This window comes from Benincasa hispida, chromosome 2, assembly GCF_027475165.1.
Source record: "Benincasa hispida cultivar pf3 chromosome 2, pf3_genome.v1.1, whole genome shotgun sequence".
Classification (NCBI taxonomy): domain Eukaryota; kingdom Viridiplantae; phylum Streptophyta; class Magnoliopsida; order Cucurbitales; family Cucurbitaceae; genus Benincasa; species Benincasa hispida.
In genome coordinates this window covers 66,528,975-66,550,243 of record NC_143479.1, presented here as the reverse complement: position 1 = coordinate 66,550,243, position 21,269 = coordinate 66,528,975, and the positions used below count along the sequence as shown (strand labels likewise).

The 21,269-nt window shown below is 30.8% G+C and overlaps 1 pseudogene across 1 annotated transcript; it reads left to right on the top strand.

The window, feature by feature from the left end:
- The first annotated feature begins 7,965 nt into the window (after window positions 1–7,965).
- On the top strand, window positions 7,966–9,202 carry LOC120071398 (transcription factor bHLH149 pseudogene; annotated as a pseudogene). The gene is made up of 2 exons (XR_016527499.1): window positions 7,966–8,143; window positions 8,295–9,202. The product of XR_016527499.1 is annotated as a transcription factor bHLH149 pseudogene (transcript).
- The last annotated feature ends 12,067 nt before the right edge of the window (window positions 9,203–21,269 follow it).

Here is a 21,269-nt window from a genome sequence, read left to right as displayed (position 1 = left end):
CTATTATATAAATTCGTTTTGCTATTTCTATAGTTTTGAATCCTTTTTGCCATTTTTCCAAATGAAATTATAAAATTTATTATTTCTCTTGTCAGCCCTAAAATTAATTATTTTTTTCTAATGTGAGTCCAATTAAACTAATTAACAAACTTTTTGCTGTAATTTAAACCATAAATTCATGCAAATAAATTCAACCCAAAATAGTCAAATAATTAAAACTAACGTTTTTAAGCCCCCAATTTAATTTTAATAACAAGATTTATAATGAATATAGAAATTCAAGAACAACCAATCAAAATAATCTAATATGAGCAATTAATTTCAAGAACAAAAATTGCAATTAATTTCAAACAATAAAATATAATAACAAATTGATTACAAAATTAAATAGGAGAGATAGAGAAATTGACCGTGAGAATTTTATAGTTGTTGACACATCGAACTACATCCACTTTCCAAGCTCCTCTTAGGTATGTCACTATGAACTTGACTATTTCCACGGCTTAGAGTTGAATCGTAAGACGTTCTTTTTTCGAGCGCAAGAATAATCTGATCATTTCCACAGTTTCGAGATCAAGAGCAATCCTTACAATAGTTTGGAAATGAATAACAACTTGACAAACTCCTTAAAAAATTAAATGTACAAATTTTAGCTCACAACAAATCAATCCTCATGATACATAAATATCTCTCAAGAATAAGATGAAAAGAAGAAAAATTGAAGCATGGAGAAAGCAACAATGGAGGCTTAATGAATTATGAAGGATTGTAAAAAGATGTGAAATTGTTGTTGAAATTTAAGAAGATGAAGTGTTTAAAAATAGAGGGCAAATATGAAAACCAAGTTTAATTTGGATCATTGGATGTTGGTAAAAGAAAATTGAAGGGTGGGAATTTAAACTCAACTAGTTGTTAGACAACAACAAAAAAAAATATTAATAATATATATCTTTTAAAATAATTTCTTTAAAACCAACCAAAAGCAAATGTCTACCTTGTGTCCAAAACTAGCCATTAGACATAAATATAAAATAATATTAAATTCACTTTCTTTTTAAAATCAATGCAAAAGTAAAAAAAAAAAAAACTCATCATGTTTCACTCCTCCATTATTACAAGTGGCACTTTTCAATTGGTTTACTTTGATGAGAAAAATCTCACCACATCATCAACTCGAGATTTTTCTGTTAAGTTTGTTTCAGTCATATTTTCTTCGTTTGAGCCCCAATTTGAGTTATTCAAATTGTGTTGGAATCGTTGTTCTGAACTCTACGCAATAGACACTTAAAACTCTCAAATTGTTTGTTATCATCAAAACTTTAATTAATTATTAATTAACATTAATTAATTTGAGATAAAGGCGAAAAGGCCAACAGATCGATGTTGGGCATGTGTTGGAGTCACACATGTTTGTAAAAGCGAGAAGATATATATCTTCTATCTTTTAATAACACGAGCCCATAATGCAGATGATGTACATAAACTTTATAGTTCTATTTATTTTAGTTTTCAAAATTCTATTTGACTTTTAATCCTTCATCCGTAAGAAGTAAACTAATAAGAAAGAAAGAAATAAATAAAGTAGTGTTTATAAACTTATTTTAAAAATTCAAATGATTATTGAATGAGATATTGGTTTTTAGTTTTTTTTAATAATACTTAGTCATTAATATCATTTTAAATTTAGTTTGATTTTTGAAATCATTATTAAGAAATGGATTAAAAATTATTTTTTGTAAGCTTAATTTTTTAAAAAAATTGAAAACCAAATAGTTATAACATTAAATAGACTATTTATTTATAAAATCAAAAACTAAAATGGTTATACGATTGTAAAATTTGAAAAATATTATAAAAAGTTTAAACTTCAAATACTAAAATATAATAAAAGTTTTGAAACTAAAATGTAATTTAAACCTAAAATTTTTATATATAACTTTTCAATTCATATATATATATTATTGTGTTGAATAGTCAAAAGTGTCCACATCTATTAAAAATTGGAGAGATTTTGACAAGGAAAAAGTAAAATAAAATAAATGCTCAGTCTTCACATGTGGCAAACATTTAAATTGCTTTTTCTCCCATTCGGTCGGTTTTTTAAATAATAATAATAAAAGAAACATTCTATACGTATAACCTAAATAAATAATCTCACTTACATTATTGTCTTAAACTTTCCTATTTTTTACATGAATAATGGACTATTATTTTATATAAAAGTATGATCCAATTTACTTTTTCATCTTTCTTTACTATTTAGATTTTAAAAAATATATCATAATAATATTAATACCAAAAGATCTAGGTAAGATCTTATGAACTTACCAAAATAGTTTGTAGAAAAGTTTCTCACGGTTATGAATTTATCAAAATAGACTTTTCAAAACCTACACAAATAAGTAAAGTTTCTCAAAAATTTGAAAATTATTCCCCTCATAAATGAAGCAAGAATCAAAAGTTTCGAAGGAGAAAACAAGATATATTTGATATATAGCGCACAATATATTCGATTATATTTGGATTTTCTTGAAAAAACCATGATATGCATGATAAGTGTACGGACAAAATAATTTGTACAATATATTGTCTTATATACCGAACAATATATGTAATGCATATTTATATTTTCTAGTATATTTGTGCATATATCAGAGAAAATCAACCATATTATATACGATATATATTTATGTTTTTAGTATATTATCAATATATACGATATATACTTGAGATCTCAATATTAAAGTGATCCATTTTCAAGAATATAGAAAAAAATAAATAAATAAAATCTACTGAAACGAAGTAAATAATAATTTGATATTCGAAAATGATGTGGAAAGAATTAAATATTTTGAGGATGGTGAAAAGATTAAACTGATCCAAAATAAAAACCGAAAACTTTGACTGAAATTAATTCAAAATCCTGACATTGATAACACATATGGTGTACAAATAATTTTTCATGTAAAAATTCCCAAGGACACGGTTCTATTTTCTAAAATCATAAGTTCTTCGTTTTTTTTGCAAAAAAAAAAAAAAAAAAAATCATAAGTAAATTTTAAAATTATAAGTAAATAAAAAAATAAAAGAAAAATTAGAAACAAATTTTTCTTTTTCATAAAACAGATTATTTTCTTTCCAAAGGTCATGATTTTTTTAAATTTTCGTTTTACCAATCCTTTATTAATAAGGAAAAAAACAAAGAAACTCCATGAATGGAAAAACAAAACAGATTAAGTAAAAAAAATGAAAAAATATGACGACAAAATAAGAATTATTGAACGATAAAATGATAAAAAGAGCAAGGAGGAAAGAACTCGTACCTGTTGAAAGGAAAATTTTGGACCAATTACTAATTGTCATCTCATTTACTAAATTAATGATGACATTCCAAATCATCAAACTTGGGATCAATTAAGAGTTGACATGTGTCCCAAAGTGAAGTTGAAGACAAATTTCGATGACGCCACGTGTTTTCATCACAAGCGTTGGATTGAGTAAAATTAATTTAGCCCAATTTGAGATAATAATTTGGGGCGATAGTCTAGTTAAGCCCAAAAAATAGACTTAATTTGGCCCAAATGCCAAAGTAGGCTCAAGTCTAGATAATTGGGCCCGAGGGCCAGGCCCATAGACCAAGCTCAAGCCCACAAAGCCCACTTGAGAATTCTATATATAGAGGAGGTCTCTTCATTTGTGGGGTTGACAATTCTACACTCTTTAGAGCTTAGAGAGAATCTTCTACAATCAGAAGACTCTCTGACTCACATCTCTTGAAGTTTAGATAATTGGGTCCGAGGGCCAGGCCCATAGACCAAGCCCAAGCCCACAAAGCCCACCTGAGAATTCTATACATAGAGATGGTCTCTTCATTTGTGAGGTTGACAATTCTACACTCTTGAGAGATTAGAGAATAAACAACAGTTGTTGACTTAACTTATTTTATTATGAACAGTATAACGTTTATACAATCTCCATACCTTTAGCTACAACTGTTTACAACAACAACTTAAATCTAGAAGTGTGATTGTGGTGTGGCAGACCTTGACCTTAGCAGCACTCTGGAACTCCTCTCTTCCGCTACTTGGAAAGAAAAACATAGAAGAAAAGAATAAACTTCAAGAAGCCCAATGAGTAACTAAATTAAAACATAAATCTCATGCTTGAACTGGAAACTGGTAAATGAAAACTGAAACTGAAAACTGACCAAGCAAAATCTGTGCATAACTTTACAAACATAATATTTCTGGAACATAGCTAGTCTGATCCTCAGTTGAGAAAGAACCCTTTTGTTCGATTTTCCAACTGTAAACCTAGCCTTTACATAAAACCTTTTTAAAACATATCATACCTGAAAACATAACTAAACTGATACTAGGTTGAGAGAGGGAGCCCTTTTATCCAACTCCCATTATAACCTAGGCTAAGGTGTAGACCCTTTTGCCATCACCTTATCATTGATCTTCATGTGAGGGATAAACCCTTTTGCTCAGTCCTCCATGCTAATCTTCTTTTGAGGGAGAGATCATTTTGCTCAGCCCTCTATCCTAAATCTTTATACCTGACATACGTGCACGTATAACTAACCTGGATCCTGACATCAAGGATCATAACTAAAACTAAGCTCAGATACCTTTTCCTAGTACTTCACCATTGCTTTGTTCATTCATCATAAGAAAATACTTTCATAGAAAGACTTACTAAAAATATTGTGTCATAGATATAGCATTCATGAGAACTTTACTCCTAATGCATGCTCATTAACTGAATTCGTACTTTATATCTTTATAACCTAGCATGCATCGAGCTATTCATAACTTTTAGTAAATAATTCCATTAACAAGCTTACTTAAGTCATGTATCATAGCACATAACAACTAATGAATACCTCATCTCACCTAGTACATCACTATTTTAAACATATGTTAGAAATTCTCTTTTGGAAACTAACATGTGTTGGCATTTTTTCTAAATTTGGTTTGCTTGGAAAACTTACTTTAGAATAAACTAGCATGAGAATAAACTTTAACTAAAACATTCAAAACATTTATAAAACTTTTATAGTCATTCACAGCCTTGGTCAATCTTTTGGGGTTGATAAGTTTCTCCTATTGATGTCAACCCTGAGCACATAACAACATATTTTAGCTAGTAGTTATGGTCTCACTTTTGAGACTAACTTTTATACTTAAACTCATAATCTTCCTCACATAGTGACCTTACCTTCTAATGTCAACCCTCCTGAGCGTTGAACACTTAGAATAACTTTAGAAATCAGGCTTGGCTAGGCAACAACACACCTCATCAATGCCTACCATCAAGTGTCCATCGCAAGTCCTAGGTGTTCCACAAGCTGCATACCAACGTCCAACCTTGTCCTTAGGCGTCCAAGCCTCTTATGATCGCCTACTTAGCCCACTATAGATGTTGTAGGATCAAATTTGAATGAAGACAGATTGACCATCGAGCTACCTGTTTATTCATCCCAAGCAGCTGCCTCAAAATTTGAGCTTAGAGTTTTTTGTGGTTTGACCGGAATCTTAAAAACTCTAGCACTAGCCCTGGTTTACCCGAGAGCTTGACCTTCTTATACTTTCTTCAAATTTTCAGCAAGTTCCTGATGGTTTCTTCTTCCGACAACCCTCACCATCAACTAGACTTCTTTAGCTTTCAGATGACTTTGGAATCTCTTCAAATGCTCGAGTGGTTTGTTCAAAACAGCTTTTTGAAGTCAACTTTCCCCTTTTGTACTTGAACCTGCCAGCCATTCATCCTTAATAGGCTGCCACAACACCCACTTAGTGGGTTAACTCCACTAAACCAACATAGTTGGCCTTCCTAAACGATGCTTAAGGCTGATCGTGTATGCAAACTCGATGCTCGATGGCATACTCGATGCTCAATGGCATACACGATGCCCGATGGCATTTACTCGATGCTCAATGGCATACTCGATGCACGATTCTTTCCTCGCTCATGCATACTCGATGCACGCTCCTTTCCTCGCTTATGCATACTCGATGTATGATCCTTACCTTGGTTGCTTCTATGCTCAACCACCATTTTCACGGCCAACACTTAGCCATTAAATGGACTTTGTCTAACCTCTAAAGACAAGACCAATGCCTATGGCCCCCATATCAATGCCCAAGGCAAGGTCATATTCACGTCTAACTCCATACTTAGCCACATCTTATAATTCCCACACTTAGCCAATTTTTTGTTCACTAAATGCTTCCTAACATACTACCCGAGAGCCCTATTTCAACACTTAGAACTTCTCTCTTATTCTCAAACTTTTCCCTTAACTTGTTTAATATAGTAATTACTCATTAAGTAGGGAAAATAGGGTTCGGGTTTCACACTTCTTTCCCCCCAAACTTTTCTCCCTATAATCCATTTTAATAATATATTTATTTCTAAAATTTACTTCTTTTTTTGTTCTCATTTAATTTTAATTTTACCTTCAACTTTTCTGAACCTAAAATATTTTCTAACCTTCGGTTCCCAGCTTTTCTTTATTTTCCTAATTTATCTTAATTTTTCTATATCTTTTTACTCTCAAACTTTACCCCCTCTCTAAAATTTGGCCTTTCTTACATTTTCTCTCTAAAATTTATCTCTCCCCTTCCAATTTTCTTTTTATTTTTCTGACTAATATTCAAGAACACTCTAATTAATACTTTCTTTCTAACCTATCTTTTTTTCCTTCTAAATATTATTTATCTCTCTAAATTTACTATTTATTTTAACTCTTCTCTAAAAAGATTTATTTGTGTCTCTATGCCTCCATATATTCCATTTCTTCTAATGCACAAACTCTTTTTTTCTTTAACTTTTTAGAAAACAAAATAAAATTGAAAAATATGTTTTTAACAATAGAAAAAAATTAGTTATCAAACTTGTACAATTTATGTTTTTAAAAACGTGAATTAGAAAAACTAAGAATCAAAAACATAAATTGTTACAAACATGAGTTTAGAATTTAACAAAAAAAAGAATCCTAATTAATTAAATCACTAAGCCAATAATATTAATTAGTTGCCCTTATCTACAAAGCTTAATTATGGTTTGTTTGGTTGAACTAATTATCTTTTGATTATTATTGATTTGCACATTTCTTAGTTTTCAAGTAATAACCTGATTGAACCCTTTATCCACTACATTAGAGAGAAAAAGAAACTATAACTTTTTTCCCCTTAGATATTATATGAATATTACAAGTAAATGTTTAAGATATAAGATTTTTCATTTATATATATATATATATGCACACACGCATATTTTCCTCGATTCAATATGTGGTGTGTAAGTGAGATTCGAACCTTATAACTAATTAGTAACCATGGTGTATAAGTGAGATTCAAACCTCATAACTAATTAGTCGATGATATATGCCTAAATCAGTTAAGTTAAGGTTGAGATTGACAATCTATAAGAATTTAGTTTATAATTTAGTAATTAATTTATGTAGACCTACCTTATTCAATATTACACAAATTGATAACAAAAAACTTAAATGGTTGTTAAAGATGGTTTTTCTATTATTCACAAACTAAAATATATTAATGTTTAATTAATAAATTATATATCTTCTTTTTTAGTGACTCAATCATAACATTTCAAAGTTGAGTGTATTTAACCGGAGTAATACCATATTTCAAAACATGTAAAAATGACGTTATTAAATCAAATTGAGTTGAACAATGGTGAGATAAAAGAATGGAAGTATTGAGCTTTAAAGTAATAAATTCAACTTGTCTCAAACGTGGCATATTCACGTGTCCAATTATAACACATCATTTTTCTTTGAATGGAATGAGAATTATCTAAACCATTATGTAATATGTATGATCAAATTAATTAGAAAAATAGATTATTTTTTTTTCTTTTTTAAGAAAAAGGAATATAAATAAAGGATAAAGATTAATAAATAATGGTGAGATAGAGAGAGAGAAAAAGGACAAGAAATTGATGTGATTAAGAAGAGGCCGCGTAGTTGCCTTCTTCTTGCTTTAAAAATCAGCCTTCCTTCCTTTCTTCATTCTCCTCTCAACTAAAAACCTAAACCCTTCCTCTCTCCCTTCCTCCATTAATATCCATTCTTAGTCTCTTCACCATTTCTCACTCTCTTCCTCTAAAGGTATTTCATCTTCTGCTATTCTCTTCAATTTCTATTTCATTTTGCTTTAGCATTGCTGCAAATCATGAAATCTGTTGTCTTCTCCATTCTCCACTTTCTGAATTTCTGAAATCTAATCTTTCTTTTGTTCTTTTCTTTCTTTCTTTTGCAGATTCTTTAATCTTTGACGCTGCCTCTCTGTATTGCTCGATTGATTTCTTCACATGGATGCGATTTCTGAAGACCTGAGGAGTTCTGATTTCATGGACCACCGACCGAGTAAACGCCGAAAAATCGAATCGGAGAATCATGCGGCCGACATTTGCGGCACGGACTTCACAACACGCTGGACAACAGACTCGGAGCAGCGGATTTACTCTTCCAAATTAGTTGATGCTCTTCATCGAATAACTGCTCAGAAATCCGCATCGCTTCCACCGAGATCTTCGATTGACGGCCGCAAAGTCCGCGAGACGGCGGACCGAGTTCTCGCCGTCGCGGCTAAAGGTAAGACTCGCTGGAGCAGAGCAATCCTCACGAATCGACTCGGACTCAAACTCAAGAAGGTGAAGCCGGTCGGAAACTGTATCCGGCCGAAGAAATTGAAAATTAGGTCCGAGACGAGAAAATTGCCGACGGTGCAGAGGAAAGTTCGAACTCTCGGCCGGCTGGTTCCCGGCTGCCGGAAAATCTCATTTCCGAACCTTCTTGAAGAAGCGTCGGATTACATCGCCGCTCTACAGATGCAGGTCCGCGCCATGACGGCCGTCGCCGAGCTTCTCGCCGGCGCTCCGGCTGATCGTCAAAGTTTTAGAACAAACTCGTAGAAGCCACCCTAAAGGCTTGTAATGCCAGGTGTTTTTTTCTTTTTTTAATCTTTTTATTTTTCTTTCACGAATATTATTCGTGTATTGTTATGAAATATTTTATTGTACACATTTTTAATCTCCATTTCTTTTTTTCTTTTTATTTTTGGGTTTAATTTTTTTTATTGAAAAGTAGTACCTAATGTTGATTCTCTTAATATAATAAGAGAAGAAAGATGAGCCCCAATGAAATTAGGAATTTAGGGTTTGCTAATTTTTTTTTATTTCCTCTATTATTTTGTTTCTACTTACATTCAATATTGTTTATATTGAACAATTCTTTGATTAATATTAAATATATTTTAGAATATACGCGATTATATGATCAATAATAATAATAAATGTACCAAAAGAACAAATTTGTTTTAGGGGCAAATTGCAAAATCTATCCTAAAATATGGTGGTAGTTGCAATTAATTGTAAAATTGGGTTCCTAAACTTTTATAAGTATTAAAATTGAACCTTTTAAGTATATAATAATTATAGAAACTGGACTTACAAAATTATCGGTGATAAAATTTAAATTCATAAACTTATACAAATGTTACAATTGTAAAAAAAAAAAAAGTGTGAAAGTCCAATTTTAACCAATTTTAACATTTACACAATTTTGAGGTTTCAATTTTTAAATTGAAAGTCTAAGGGTATATTCGCAACTACCACTACACTGTAGAGTTGGTTTTTGCAATTTGTCTTTATTTTAAAATTACTTTCTATTGATTTTTTTTTTTTTTTTTACCATTCTAATCTATGCATCTTAAGTTTCATTTTACTTTTTTCATATTTTTAATTGTTCAAATTTGACCTTTATATTTTCAATAAATATTAAATTTAATCGTTCAAAAATATTTTTTTATTAGAATTGGTTAAATAATAATAATTTTAATTAAAAAAAGACATTATGCAAAGGTAATTGTTTGATATAGAAAAACTACTAAAAATATCTTCAAATATAGAAAAATATTATAATCTATTAGTGGATAGACAATGATAGACTACTATTATCTTCTATCAATGTCCATAGTGATAGACACTGATATATCTATTCATGTTTATCACTGATAATGATAGACTACTATTATCTTCTATCAGTGTCCATAGTGATAGACATGAATAGATATCTATTCCTATCTATCACTGATATTGATAGATATCTATTTCTGTCCATCATTTATAGACAGTGACTTGCTATATGTGTAAATAAGTTGGCTCATTTTGCTATATTTGAAAACAAAACTTATACAAATTTCTTCTCACAATTGATGAAGAAAATTCTAAAAGATACTCAATTTTTTTAAAGAAAAAATAATCAACATTAAGCTAAATGCAATAGCTAATTTTAAGGTTTATCAAAAAGTACATGAACTATTAAGCTAAATGCAATAGCTAATGGATTATCGGATAAGAGTAAATGAGTGTTTGGATTGGATGAGAGTAATGGATCTTAATTTTTAAAGTAAACTTCAAGTAGGTGAAGTGGATTATTAGCTCACTCTATATTTTTGGGGCTTCAATTATAATAGTTAGTGTTTTCAACTACTATAACGTACAAATAACTATAGTATATATTATTTTCAAATCCTTCTTCATTACAACGTTTACTATTTTTCACCCAGACTAAAATAATCTGCAACCCAAATACAGACTATTATAACCAACAAACTATAATGACCCTTAATTATAATAACCAACTCAGCATTTTAAACACCCCCAATTAACTACAATATTGTTTTGACCTTTTAAAACCATATAGGAACAATATTTAATAATATCCTCACCCTTAGCTTTTAAATCATCTTTTGAACCAATATTGGTCAAGCATTTGATCAAAAATAAAAATAAAATAGAACAATATTTAGTTCATCTTGGATTGTCTTCAATTTTTTCAAGTCCACTCAAATTATACGTTAGTATTAAAAAAAAAGGAGAGAGAGAAAAGTTTGTCACATATCAATTTGTGATTGGACAACTAGATGAATTATAAAAAAAAATGGAATAGTTTTTAAACCATAAGTGAGAAAGATGTATGGACTTGATAACTCTTAATTTTTTCTAGAGTTATTAAGATCTAAAAACATAAATTTATTGTTGAGAAATTATGTGTTTGTTGATTTTAAGTTGTGTCAAATAGAGAAAATCAAAGTGAAAACAAAAGTAAATGTCTTTAGTCATAAGTGAAATAAGATTAGATAGGTGTAAGAAAATGTTTTTTTCAAAGAATTTAATGCATTTTAATGGTCTTGTACAAGAATTCTATTATTGCTCAAGTTTTGGTCGCAATTTTAAAATGCACTTTGCAGCTGCAATTAAACTTAATCATAGATTGTGCATGATCCACATATTTGGTTAATTATGTTAGTATTTTCTTTCATACCCAATTCTAATTTTGAAGATAATTGTTGTATAAGTCTCTAAAGCTAGGGTTTATCACACTAATCGTGGCATAAACCTTAGCTTTAGAGATTTATAAAAGACAATTGTTGCATCTCGATAAAGAGATAGAAAAGATAGAAAAAGTTTTATTTAGAAAAATAGATCGAATAATGAAATGAAAGAACTATCATTGCAAGATGATTTTGATATCTATTGCGATCTTCACACTCCCAAGCCTCAAGTAGGTAGGGGTTAAGCTGCATGCAATCAAATTATACCTGCAATCTATCTTAATTGTGCAATCTACCCTAACTAATGATAGGGACAACGACCCTCCAATTATCTCCACAATGGTATGATATTGTCCACTTTGGGCATAAACTCTCATGGTTTTGCTTTTGGTTTTACCCCAAAAGGCCTCATTGAAGGAACTCGTTTTACAAGGAGATCCTTGAGCAGAAGCGGATCATTCAAATTCCATTTTTATTGAAAAATAAATTTACAGTAAACATACAAGATATGCATTCACAAACAAATTACAACATGCTCTTTACAAGGAAAAAAGATTCAAGAGATATCACCTTTGAAGAACCTTTCTTCGTGTAAATCCCTCGAACAGTCACGAGCCTCGAACACAAGAACCTCTTGAAGACTTTCTTCAAGAACTTCTCAAACCAAACAAAGACACTACCACAGTGAACCTTTGGTATTCTCAGAGTGAGAAACTAGGAGTGGTGGACTCTGACTATTTTGGTTAGGAAGGATTGTTTGAGTTTGGAGGAGGAAGATTGAAGAATACTCACAAAACGATTCTGCGAAAATTCTATCATATGTTAATCTCTTCATGTAAACATTTGTTGAAGAAAACTAATTTTTCTTTTTATTTCTTTTTGCCACAAAACCAATTAACCACCAACTAAGGTGGTTGGAGAGAAAATAGGAATTTATTGTTCAAAATAATAAAATAATATGATAACTAAGTTATCATTTCATATTTATATTAAACTATATGTTATATCAAATATCACATAACCTATAGTTTTAATATTGCATCATATACAATATAAAATATAGTTTCTTTTCTCTATTTTATAGCTTTTAATATAAATCATATTTATATTAAATTTAACAACTATGAATCACATTCATAGAAAATATATTTGAATCTCATTCAAATATTTATTTCCTCCAAATAAACTATAATGTATCAAATACATTATAACAATTATATCATATATAATTGAATTTCCCTCTTATTAATTTGAACAATTCAAATTAACTCAAAAATTTATTCTCAACTAAATTCTTTTGAGTTACCAAGGGGACCTTATGGACCTGTAGTTTGAAGCTCTAACGGTACGTGAATAATTAATTAAACTCTTTAATTACATTATCCACTATCCATTAACTGTTGGACACTCCATTAAAGACCGACAGTTGCACTCTTCACACTACAGATATATTTCTGTGTCCATGGATGTAACCAATCAACAGTATGATGACCCTTTATAAATTGCTCGTAAGTACAACTAGGTCAAATTACCGTCTTGCCCCTGTAGTTACATCTAACTCCTTAAGTATCACTGATCCCTCTAGTGAACAATAGATCATAGTCTTACTATGACTAAACCTCTCTCGGGTCAGAAGTAGGTGTGGCGCCACATTGTTCAAAACCCGGAATCAGCCCTTAAGGGATCAATTTATCTACTTATCCCTGCTTTGGGAAAGGAGTGAATTTCATCTTGTGTAGTTGTGTTCCCAACTCCCTAATCAGACGAATCCTCAAAATGATAAGCTTGTTGAGTCAGCGTTCTGGCCACTCTCACCTATACAAATCAAAGGACCGCCCTCATAGGCAGGAGTTCACGACTCACTCAGGATTAAGGTCATATTACCTCCTGGTGAAATGAAAGTTTCTATTATGAACGGTGTTATATAATAAGACTAAATATTTTGTGGTCTGGTCTTATACAAACTCCTTTATATAGAATATCCCCACTTGCATGTCTAATACATGAATGATCAGGATCAGATCATTTGTAGAACTTTACAACAATTGTAACACCTACAAAGTAGGTCATACTCGTAGTGTCACCAGGATAAGATACCCAGCCTTATCCATATACTACAGACCATTTAGGTTATCACTTAAATATGATCCACCTGTATGTCTCCGCATACATGTTTAAGTTACAACGATAACCTTGGATGTTAGTTTATTGGTTTGTGGTTAATGCAACTAAAATAACACATATTTTATAGACAAATTGAATAAAATATCATATATTATTAATCACATAAAAGTTTGTTCATATAATGTTTACAAAGTATAGGGCCGTATGAGATTTAGGGCATCAATCCCAACACTCATACCATTGGAGTTAGTTGTCCTCTGTTGGGATGGCAAGCTTCGATGGACAGAAGACAACAATGAGCAAACAACGTCGGACGTCAGAAAGTAACCTACAAAATAAAATACTGTTATAGACTGAGTCGCAGAGCTCACTCTCTTTAAGGCGTTTCACGGCCCTGCCCTTTTATGCAAACAATGTCGTTCTAAGGATAAAACAAACCCTGAAAAAGAAAATTTGTCTCAACTGGAGCTACGTCGGAACCAATCGAAAAACTCACATCCTTCAAGATATAAATTGCTCAAAAAATGTAAATTAGAGGAAAAAGTAAAGGGAAGCCTTTCGTCTGTAAGCAGAGAAAAGATGAGAAAAATGTTGTGTTGAGTGTGAAGGAACTTGAGATAATTTATAGGCCTTGGAGGCCAACTATTATGCAAAATGAACAGAGAAATAAGTGCGTAGAGCCAAGGAACGTGCGCGAGGACCATGCGTAAGAAGCGCAGTAAGAAATAAAACAATAATAAAATATTTAAAAGGTAAGGAAAAGTAGATGTTTAATAAAAATATTTCCATACATGCACGCGTGCCTTGCCCACTCGACCGAACAACGTTGGCACGCGTAAGGGATATCCACTAAACTCACCTTTGCCTATCTCCTCACCCCCTCTAAAACATGGGTATCCACAACTCAATGAGGGATATATAAATGAGGTTCTCAATATTAATCTTAGCAATGTGGAATTCTCAAAAGGTTTATTATTCATTTATTTAAGTTTTTCACCAACATCCTCACTTATAAACCCATGATCATCCCCTTATTTAACCAATATGAAATTTTGGTCGTATTCCCAACAACTAACACTTAGTAACATGAATCAAACTCATCTCTTATTCAACTCTATTTGAGAACTACCTTTAGGAAACTAATCAATTAAACACATATTTCCATGGCTAATTTGAAAGTTAGATAATTAAGCATGCAATTATAGTGATTTTATAGGCATTACCCTATTTCTAAGGATCAAACGAAACCCTTTATCTAAGTTTTTACCCTATATTACTTTTATGAAAACGGTTGATTATCTAAATCCTTCAATATTAGACTCAACATTATATTCCAAATTTAGATGATCAAGCTAAGTTAACAATATGCAATAAAATCGATAAAAGCAAACATAAACTAAGTGTTGAGGGAAAGTAATTAAGAGACATATATGGAGCTTTTATTCAATCTTTAGGATATCCACATTGAAATTTAGGTTATCTAGCACACGACAAAACTTGTCACACATAATGTTACAACATTTTCAAAGACATCATAGATAAATGCAGAAAACTAAAAACTAGAATAGAACACAAACTTTGGTAACCTAGTTTGTATAATATCATCTATGTCTGGGGGAAAATGTACCCGTGGAAAGATATTATCACTAATATAAAGTCAAGCAATTGCAATGATATACTTATTTGTAAATTGACCGCAATTTCAATGACACTCGAATAGCCCAATTTAGAGAACGGTCACTTAGGCTCCCCCTAAGTGTGAGAGTTTCTCTCAATGAAACTTAAGCTTCCCCTAAGTGTGAGATCCCCTCATCTCAAATATACTTAGGCTTCCCCTAAATATAAGAAGATTAGTGAATGGTCGCTTAGGCTCCTTAATTGTGAGACTTCTTCTTAAACGTAATTTTTCCACCTTCTTGTAAATGCACCTTCACTTAAAAAACTTAAGCTCTACATAAGTTTGAAAACTCCTTCACGAGCAATGATATCTTAGGATCCCCCTAAGATAGAGAATCTCTTCTCAAATATTAAAGTCTTAGGCTCCCCTAAGACTGAGATAGTCTTCTTTTAGCCAAAGCTTCAACGATGAATCATAACAACTTCAAGATTAATGATAATTCAGAACCAAAGTTGTAACAATCGGCACCACCAAAATCAAAAGGTTTCCACCAAATGATGTAGCGGCCAACCCTAAAAAGAATACAACATGCTCTTAAATATGCATAACTGAAAATGGAAAAATAACCCCATTGAAATTCTGCAGAGAATAAACAATGAAAGAATTCAGAAAAATAAATCTACAGAATTTTTCAGATAAGGAAAAAATAAATATGCAGGATTGGTATCTTCTGTGACAACTTCTGCGACATCATCGAAACTGTCCATGAAACAAATTCAAGTAACCTTAAATAAATATATAGCCAATTCCAAAGCTCTAACACATATCTTTGAATCTCAAGAGAATGTTAGCTCATAAGAGAAAATAAAAAACAAAAAAAAGTACAGAATAAAAGTATTCATATTAATATAGAATTGAAAAGAATATAAAACTTGTTCCAATGTAACTAAAAGAAAAACGATAGCTAAAAACATAAACTAAACGTCTACAAGAATGAAAAGTATAAGAAAGAAAGTAAGAAAGAAAATAGCAAAATTCTCCAATTTGCTCCTCAATCTAACTAGGTTCAATCCATTTCGAGATGAACAAAGTCTCTACACTTGTTCTTTCAAATCAAGCACCTGAAAGAGGTTATACAAACTGATGGAAGATCAAAGTGGCAACTCACTAGAGTGTTCTTATAGAAAAAGAAAAGAAGAAGTGCAGAAAAATAGTAAAGTTTCTTCTAGAAAGGAGGTTTTGATGAATTGTGAACAAGAACGACGTCTTTTATAGACTTCCACGAGCTAGAGTTTTTTGAAAATCACCTTGAAACTCTTTCCTTATCATTTTGAATAGCAATATGAAGATTTTATCTGATTTGGGTTGAATTGGTAAAGAATCTGCGAATCCCAAAAAAATCTAGAAATTTTTTGTTTTTTCAGGCTACGACTGCATTTTGAGTGCATCCTATGCGCATTTTTTGCTCTTACCAGCTACACTGCATTCTGCCATTTAAGGGCTTGTGACTGCATCTTGGATGCAATTTTTATAGCTTTTTTTGTAAATGACATAAAAATACAAGAATAATTCAAAATTTGACTCTTTTTGCACATATTTTTCATTCTTTCACTAATCTCGGCTAAGACATATGTTTGACATATTTTTACATAAAATCACTAATAATATTATCAAATACGACATTAAACTAGTGCTTTTTATTCCATAACTTAAGATTTTTAAGTTTAACTAACCCACCGAAAGAAGAGTTGTCACTCACTTGAAGGTTGGTCTAAAAATCTCCCTCAACTTAACTAAATCCGAGTACACTTCTAATGCAACCCTAGGTTAAGAATTTCAAAGTATGGTGATAAGGCTGATACATGTCAAAAAGTGTGTAATTTCATTATATATTTAGATACTTTTCTTTAGTAAAAGAAGACTTTCATATGATATTTTAATCTCGAAATGGCCTAACTGAGTAAATGAGTAAACACATATCCTTGAACCACTTTAAGTTAGTTTTAGCTGTTTTAGACCAATTTTATAAGCTTTTACGGTGGTTTTAACTGACTTTTGTAGAAATCCAATAGTGATGCACCCACATCAGAAACCCTAATTTTCCAAGATGTGTCCAGTTGCTCATGTTCGATGGTTTTTTGGTCTATAGCAGTTTTCAACGTCGAAATTGATTAGATAACATCCAGGACTTGATTTTCGGCCACTCTTCAACCTTTTTGGCCTTTATAAAGAGTTGGAAGTATCATGAATCCTAATCCCCTACTTCGAAGAAGAGATCAGCTCACTACTTCCATCCAAAATTTCTTCAACGACAAAAATTCCTACAAAAAACCAGAGATCTAGGTTGTCCCTACCCTATGAGAGCATGTGTAGAGTAAAGATTCCCCATTTACAAAGGTAATTTGACCTAGAGAGCCTTTGAGAGAGTGAGATTTTACCTTAAGAATTATTGTTATTGTTTATTTTCCTAACATTAGTTTAGTTCTTTCTTTGTATTTTTCATTTCTTTATTTTCTACTCTTTGGTAGTTGATGTTGTAACTCATGGCTTTTGAATTAAAGAAATTTATTCATTCTTTTCTAGTTATGAGCTAAATTTCTTAGGGATTCAGTTACGTAACGCTAAGACTTTATGACTTGAGTCAATGCTAATTCATCATATTGCTTTGATCTTTACATTTCCTTTGTTGATTTTATTGTTATCTTGTAAAGTTGGATTGACTACTTAACAAATTAGTGGAGTCTTAATACTAAGAAGGTTAAGATAAAAATAGGTTTCACAAAGGAATATTAGACTAAAAGCCTAGACATAGGTCGTCATGTAACCTTAGACATAAAGTACACCATAGGACTTAGAAATATCTAAGATTTAAGTCATAGAAAATATAGACTACTATTTAAGCTCCTAAAAGAACTTGTGAACAATACTGAATAGGAGAAGTTTTCTGTCCATGTTAGGTCCCTATCGACGTGATATGGTTGCATAGCTCAAGTCATAAAGCCTATTGGTTGAAACTTGACTATGTAAATCCCCGCTATCATCTACTGTTTAATACTCTATACAATTTCAAAGTGATCTTTATTTTCACTAAATTGCCTCAAATTGCATTGTTATTATTATTTTAGGAGAAATTGAATAACATCTACTCTTATAGGATGTGAGAATTAAAAACTAATTGTAGCTTTTTAGTCCTCTTGGATATGTGATTAGTCGTTGAGGTAAAGAGAGGACAACTTAATTAATTCGTATCAATTATAGTTATGCCAAACTATTTAAATTTTAATTAAATATAGACATATATATGTTTAATAAAATACTGATTAGATTCACTATGCATAAAGTGTCGAAAAGGGTATAGATTGTGAACGCTAAGAAGTAACATATGTCTAACCATTGCTTTATCCGAAAGGGCACAAATGGGATGCAATTTGTTGAAACTCCTTTTTCTTTGTTATGCGCAACATTCTTTTTATGGTCTGAAAATTCTTCGAATCCTTTCTTAATTATGATTTTTTTTTTATCACTTATATCTTTTATTTTCCTAACAACAATGATCTTACAATCTGTTTTTCTTGGTTACCTTACACAACCTTTAAGGAGGTCTTTACTTTTTAATGAGATTTTGTTACACAACGTTTCCTTGAGATCGATTTGATAGTTGAAGTGCTGCCATTTTATAAATGGATTTACACGCATGTGTTTCTTTAAAATTGGGATATTCGTACGAAAAACCCAATTTCAATTTTAATTTACATACTTTATACATTATAATTTGGGATATTTGTTGTTGAGTTGTATGTCCTAAAACTTGATGTTTGTAAAATTAAATATATTCTATTTACAATAGAGATGTTATTGAATATGTAAATTGCATTTGTAAAGCCTAAAATCCAATAAACTAACGAACTTCTGGCTATAGTATGAATACTTAAACTTTATGTGAGGTCATAAAAGAGGATCAGGTTTGGGTATATAGCCAAAACAGTATATAAGTATAAGGATAGAGTTGGGTAACTTATCCTGAGGACACTATGAATATGACCCGCTTTGTATTTGATACAAACGATGTGATCTCGAAATCATTCATGTGTAGACATGCGAGTGGAGGCATTCTGTGCAAAAGATGTTTGCATATGACCGGACCACGAAATAGTCGTTTTTTTTTTCTTTTTGACTACCATTTACTGTTAAAACTGACTATTTCAATCTGATGACTTGAGGTAATTCGATCTTAATCTTGAGTTAATTATGAACTCATGTTTATTCGGGATTATCTTTTAATCTGCATAGATGAGAGTGGTTCAATAGTGTCGCTCAATTTACCTCCCATTTTAGGGTAAGACTAGGTAGATAGTTGGGGACATAGTCCTGTAAGATGGAATTTACTTCTACTCGCTTTAGAGATAGTAGATAGGTTATTCCCTTAAGTACTGACTCCTAGTCTTGAACAAAGAGGTTCCACCTTCTTTATGACTGAGAGAGATTCTGTTTAATGGTAGAATCATAAACCAATTGTTCATCAGTGGATAAGTGAAGACTTAAGGAGCAAGATGTATTACATAAATAAAATGGTAATTTTGACACAACTGTTAATATGAACGACCTGTGAAAGATCGACTTACTGATCATGGTTAAATCAAGTGGACAGAAATATATCTACCGTGAGTAGAGTGTAGCTACTAGGCTTTAGTAGAGTGACCCAGTAGTTAATTAATGTTGATTAATTCGATTTAAAGAATTTAACTAATTAATTTTGGATTATTGGAGCTCATGATTTGTAGGTCATTAGGTCTCCTACTAGCTCACAAATTGATTAAACCTTAGAATAGCGTGATGAGAAAATTTGAAACGTTCAAATTCAAATTAAAGGGAATTATTAATTATATGTGATATAATTAAACATATAATTATCGAATTAAACAAAATTGGAGAATTGGATAATATAATATGATTTAAATGTTAATTACATGAATAAGTATTCATGTTTGAGGAATTGGTATTTAATTAATTTAATATTTTGTATTAAATTAATATAATTAATTAAATTATTTAATTAATTATTAAATATTAAATTTTGACAAATTTAATTATGGAATTAATTTTTTTTAAAAACTCATGAATTTTATATAATATTAATTATTGAATTAATATTTTATAAAATTGTTTTTCTTTATAATTTTTGAAATTGGATTTCAAAATTTGAAATTGATTTTTTGGTTAAAAATCAATTTAAATTAAAGAAAAACTCTAAGTGGGTTTTTCCTACTTTCAACACTCGCATTTCCACCCAAAATTGTTGAAGCTTGAGTGTCATTCTCTTGGGTAATTGGATTGCATGATGAAGGAAGACAAAAACAAAAACTTGAGCTGATGAGAGTATGTATGCAAGATCTGAATTTCGGGAGAAATTGTTTCTCTCTAGTTCTTGAAACAAAAACCAAAAAATTCTCCAATACCCTTGATTCAACCTCATTTTGGAATCCACCTTTCAATGTAAGGTTCTAGAGAATAGTAGGGAAGATCAAGTGGTAGTCTTCAACCATTGGAGTGAAAAATTCAACTGATTTGCAGCTGAAGGAGGATTCTTCAAACGTAATTTCTAAAATCCTACTTCTAAGTTGATGAACATGCTTGCTTGATTACTAAAATTATTAGAATTAGAGTGCTTAAGATTCAAATTATTTCCGCTTGTTGATTGTCAACACAACATCAACACTTGCAAGAATTGTAAAAAGAATATTCTTGAATTTACAAATGTAGTAGTGATTTTTCAAATTTTGCAAATATAGCAAAAAAAACATAAAGGCAAATTTTCGTTTTTGTTATTTCAAATGTATCCTTAATGGTGTATCAACATGTACATCAGTAGTATATTTGATATACTTTATATCTGGTTTATCAGTCATCTGAAATACTTTATATTTGGTATATCAATTGACTAATATACCAAAGATAAGTATATAAGTTTTACAATAGATATACCAAATTTATCATCATAATCCATATTTACCAATGAAGAAGTGTTCGTTCATTTGTTATTATTAATTTAACTTAATTTCAATCCTTATTCGTCTGTTATAGAATATTTATTTTCTAGTACATTATAATCAGCTTATAATGGTTCAATTTGTTATGTTAGTAACCATTTTGAATTA